Consider the following 6,000-nt stretch of genomic DNA (forward strand, 5'->3'; position numbering starts at 1 on the left):
ATATATATATATATATATATATATATATATATATATATATATATATATATAGAGGCGGGGGCGGGGCGGTTATCTGCAATACCAAAAATGCCCCCTCCCTCGAATTTAAGAATCGGGGAAAACCCGATTCCAAACCCAAACTCGGTCAACTCGGTTTTTTCCTGTCAAAATCGAGGTGGGTTCAAGCAGGTGTCCACAGGTGCAGGTCCTATTGCCATGTTTACATGTCATCGATTTAACCATAGAACTGACTAGGTCACACTGGGCTAGACTAGATTAGTTGCATGCCTGATATGATGAGCAACCCAACCCGATCAAACCTCTAATTCACAGTTGAACGAACCGAGTCAGTCCAAATTTTAGAACTATGGTTAAAATATGTGTTCCTGTATGCATAGGACCATGTTGTGTTCAAGTGTGCACGATGTAATTAATGTCTAGGAGAAATGATACTAAGTACAAACTGTTAAATATAATATGATTCAAAGGAGAATAATAGAGAGAAAGTATAGGAGAAAAAAGTTTAGAGAGAATGATATGTGTGTGTATCATTCCAAAAGGAGTAGTCTATTTATAGATACAAAAGGTAACTCAGGAGTTATAAAAGATAAATACAAATAAATATAGATAATAACAGATAAAGGAAGATATGGACATCCACAAAGATTATTTATTACACCCCCCCTTGGATGTCCATTATTCTAGGATTGCCTTGTAAAAATCTTACTTGGAATAACCTAGTGGGTTAAAAGTCTAGTGAAGAAAAAAGAGTACATTATCACTTGCCTCATTAAAAACCTTGCCTGAAAAACCTAATGGGACAAAACCATGACAAATGAAAAAAGAGTGCAAAACGTATTTATTTCTCCCTCTCATGCAGAAAATAATCTTTTAGACGATGAAGTCCAACAACTTGTGATCTAGTTGCTCAAACATCTTCCTTGGCAATGACTTTGTAAAGAGATCTACTAGATTTTTACACGAACAAAGTCGTTGAACATTTATGTCATCATTATTTTTTAGATTATAAATGAAGAATAATTTTGGTAGCATATGCTTTGTTCTAATCACATTGAGTGATACATGCATCATTGTCTTCACATATGATCGTTAATGTCATTTTTACTGAAGATAAACCACAAGTTTCTCACACATGTTGAATTACAAATCTCAACCAAACACATTTGCGACTTGCCTCTTGTAATGCTAAAATATATGCATGATTAGATGATGTTGCAGTTATGGTTTGCTTCACAGATCACCATGAAATGGTTGTGTCATCACATGTAAACAAATATCTTGTCTATGATCTACCATTATGATGATCTGACAAATAACTTGCATCTGCATAATCAATTAGATATGATTTTGAAACATTTGAATAAAACAACCCCATGTCAATAGTGCCTATAAGACAACAAAGTATGTGGTTACTCCATTACAGTGTCTCCATCACTACTGCAAAAAAGGCCTTTAACGACGATTAATAGAGGCATTCAACGATGGTTATAACCTGCCTTTATATTCAACATCGTTGAAAGTTAAGACATTTAACGACGATTAAAAAACAACTGTCATAGAATAGTCAAACTTTCTAAGACGGTTGCTACCAAACAACCGTCTTAGAAAATTTGACTATTCTATAACAGTTGTTTTTTAACCATCATTAAATTTTCTAGGACGGTTATTATCTAAGACCATCTTAGAAAGTCTTAGAAATGATACTTTCTAAGACGGTTCTTAGTTAACAACCATCTTAGAAAGTACCATTTCTAACTTTCTAAGACGGTTGTTTGGTAACAACCGTCTTAGCAAGTATATTTCCTAAGACTTTTTAATACGGTCCTCGATAACAACCGCCTTAGAAAAAGTATTTTTTAGGACGGTCATAGATAATAACTGTCTTAGAAAGTATCCTTTCTAAGATGTTTTTTAACTAAGACCTATCTTAGAAAATGAACATTCTAAGACGGTTCTCTTTTTACAACCGTCTTAGAAAGTATCTTTTCTAAGAAGGTTTTAGCTAAGAAACGTCTTAGAAATGACACTTTCTAAGACATTTCTTACTTAAACCGTCTTGGCTATACCAAATTTTTTGCACCTTTTGAAAATTTACAAGTTACAAATGTGAATAAACCTAATTCAGCAATCTATATATAATTATACAGTTAAAACTTAATTTGATAATCTATACATGAATAAATCTTAAGAAAATAAATTCAAGCACAATTCATGCCTTTACTCTTCTACTTTTCATTCTATTTTAAATTGAGTATACAGTAACTAACCAATATTACCTATGTTGATCATTCAACATCTCAAAATGAGCACTTTCAGAACTTCGTTGTCTCGTAGCCATTGAAGATGATACAATCATGACAATATCATTAATGAATTTGCTACAAAAAAAGCATAAGGGAAGATTAAAGAATTGTCAAATTTTCTGAAAACAGATAAAGATTGGACAACTATAAATTAACATTTGCAAATTCTATCCATCAATGGCTGAAAAAGAAAGGCACATAACACTATTTTTTGTTCCTATAAAAATAATTTGAAAACTAGATGTGACATCAAATTGATTAGAGAATCAGTGATTCAAACAAGGAATCACCCAAGTAAGCTAATTCAGCCTAAAAGATTAAAAAATTTGAAGCATAGATAGATTCAATGGAAACTAGAACACTAATCTGTGCTAACGCATGGGAAAACATGAAATTTGTTTCAAATGATCCCTTTTTTAAGAAATAAAAAAAATTCACAATTGTGAAAATTGACAAATGTCTCTGTTTCAAGAAAATAACTGAACCGACTGAAATGCCACTGAACAAGAAAGAAAAACTGACAGAACTATAACACTAGGCATTGGAGCTGGACAGATTTGATATATTTCTATGGCAGACATAACAGTAACAACAAAGAAAATAATCATAAAGATTACCTTGATGATCTCAGCAAGTTGATCAACTCCACTCTCACCAGGGAACAAGGGTTGGAAAAATAAAAATAAAAACAAATTTATTTTTACATATACTAAACCACAGAATCAAAGGAGCTCCCCTCAACAATCACCTACCTGTCCAAGCATAAGCTCAACCAATACACCTAGCTGTAGTATATTCAGTTGCTCCAAATATAAGCTCAGGTGCTCTATAATATCTAGAACATATCTATGATATATTTGGTTCGCCTTTCACCTGTCAAAGGTTAGAGCAAACAAGGTGAAACCACCCAGACAAATGAAGTATCAAGAGGAATGGGTGAAGGTAGAAAAGACAGAAACACACACACATACACACACACACACGTACATACATAAAACATACCAAGACTTTTGCACTTCCAAAGTCGCACCTGGTGAGTATGTGGATTAACCTACATAGAAAAACTTTCAATTAGTATTTGCTGATTAATAGTCATGAATCTCCAGAGTTTGAACTAAGCAATTTTTGACCAGATAAGTAAAATTGAATATGTACTAATAGAGTTTGAGGCTTGATATAGAGTTTTACATATATCAGAGGCATCTGTTGGTTCAACTTTTTGTAATGTTTGATCACACGATTAACTGTTTTAGGAACATACTCAAGTATCAAATTAAGGTATAGTTCATCCTTTTCAGTGGTTGAAAAGAAACAATGCTTCAAACATACAACATTTGGGTGGTCAAGAAGGCGCATTATTTGCAACTCCTGGGTTTTCATACCTGGAAGACAACCCCAAATGATCCATGCCCAACAATCCTCTCTGCCATATAGCTTGTAGTATGAAATATTTTTTTAAAAATGGTCTATTGTTATAGAGACAAACAAATTTAACAAAGGGAGAAAATGAATTGAAAAATGTATTGGTAGCACTCCTCTATATGCCTACCTTTTGGTTTCGGAGTCCATAATGTGTATGGGTCATAGAACCTGCTCATTCTTTACTAAATGTGCAAAAGACCTCATTCAACAAAGTATCAACATACATTTAGGTGTAGGAGTCATGTCTTGACTTAACCCAATTGGACCTTTCAAAGCACAAAACTGAACCGTGTACATTTTTGCGTTTTTGAAACACTAGAAGTTTTGTGTTGTGTTAGTTGATCAGCTTTTGTATTCAGGAAGTTGACTATGTACTATAAACTGAACATGAATGGTGCACGTTGACTTTCAAAACTACAAGTCAACTTTCACGGTGATTAATATGCCTATACATTCATTACTTTATCTGTTTAGCTGAGAGATGGAGACACACCCACCAGAGTGTTATTGGAACATCTTGCTATATGCTTTTTTCTCTTGATATGCTTTTTTCTCTTGATCACGCCTATCAGCTATCTGCAACAAACATATTTAGATTCCCAACAAGTATATAATGCTTCAATGCTTGTTCAATTTACATAGATATATGGCAGTTTGTTACAGATTAAAAAAAAAGTGATTTTGATGTAAAACAACTTAGTGACTAATTTTAAGATTTTTTTTTAAAAAAAGGATAAATTTTTGTTTGTTTATGATCATAAAAATCACTTTTTCAAAAGATGTAGCTGATTTTACAAGAAGCTATTTAAAACAACTTCTGATTTTATTAGATTTCATAGTCTTTTTGGCTTCTGATTATTTTGAAAACTTGAAACAAACGTATGAAAATTGAACAAAAAATATTACATTTCAATGAGAAGTGATTCTTAAAAAAAAAAAACTGTAATAATTAGATCCTACTCACCATCTTCCTAGCTGCAGCAAGTTCCTTTTTTATTCCAGCTGAAAATAGCGAGATATCAATTAAGCCGCAGGAAACTTTTGATTACAGAAGTAGCAGAACTGCACTATAAAATTTAGTGAAAATGCCCATATACAAACACATTATTATCAGTTCTTTGCCAAATAGCCCTTAACTAAAATAATGGAGAAATTTAAATATTTATCGGCAATTAAAACACAGAAAAGTACATGACATAAAAGCAATAAAAGCTACTACTAAATAAAGTATATATGAGCTGCTACTAGTTGTACTGATGATTGATGAACAAGTTTTGAAGGAAATAATATGAGCTTTTTCCCATAAAAAAATTAATGATATTAATGTGACTGTTACAATTTTGACCTTGGAAATAATATAACACAAATTAAAGCTAATTAAAGTACCAGTAGTATTATTAACGTAGTCGTTACCACTTTTGGAAATAATACTAACACAAATCAAAATTAATTAAAGTATAATGCTAATGCAGCCGTTACGATTTTTGAAAATAGTACTACCACAAATTAAAACAGCAACTAAATCTAAGTAACAATTGATGCTTAGTTTTAAAAATAATATTAACTCTGATTTTTTTTTTTTACAAGACCCAATTAAGAATTAAGAAATTAATATTAATTTAATTGGTAACAGTAAATTTATTTTAAATTTATATTTTTTTCTAAAATTATTCTTAATAGTAATAAAATTTTTTTTTATTAATTTTAGTTCTTTTATCCTCTTTTATGATTTTATCATTAATATATTTATTGCTTTAATTTTTATTTACTATGTGTATGAATCGTCAACATAAAGGTCTAAGATTTTTTTATACAAGATATATAAAATTAAATTCTTAAAGAATCTAAAATATTAATGTATTTTACTTATTATTTATTATTGAACTAAAAAATGACCATACGAAAAGTATACTCTTGAAGGAAGGTTGTTGGTTCTATGTATAATTTCTGCTACTCTTAAACCTGCACAAGATAAAAACAAACATGAAAACACAGCAGAGCAAGACCCAAAGATTTACGTGGTTCGGCAATGTGCCTACATCCATGGGAAATTGCATCTCATCATCATCACATTGATCATGAAATTACAAGTTCAATACAAGCAGCAGCTAGCTTTGATCTCTCTTGGTTTCTCTCAATCACCTAGCTCACTACCTCCTTTTTGAACTCTCTGCATTTTCTGCAACTCCTCTGTTTTGCAGCCTCAAAAAAAACTCTCTTTGCATTACATGATCAAGAGTATACATACACTTCT

At 31.5% G+C, this 6,000-nt stretch overlaps 1 pseudogene; it reads right to left on the reverse strand.

The window, feature by feature from the left end:
- Positions 1-2,582: 2,582 nt before the first annotated feature.
- LOC113000169 (shaggy-related protein kinase NtK-1-like) lies at positions 2,583-4,043 on the reverse strand (annotated as a pseudogene).
- Positions 4,044-6,000: the final 1,957 nt, after the last annotated feature.

The sequence above is a fragment of the Glycine max genome, chromosome 18, assembly GCF_000004515.6.
Source record: "Glycine max cultivar Williams 82 chromosome 18, Glycine_max_v4.0, whole genome shotgun sequence".
Lineage (NCBI taxonomy): Eukaryota > Viridiplantae > Streptophyta > Magnoliopsida > Fabales > Fabaceae > Glycine > Glycine max.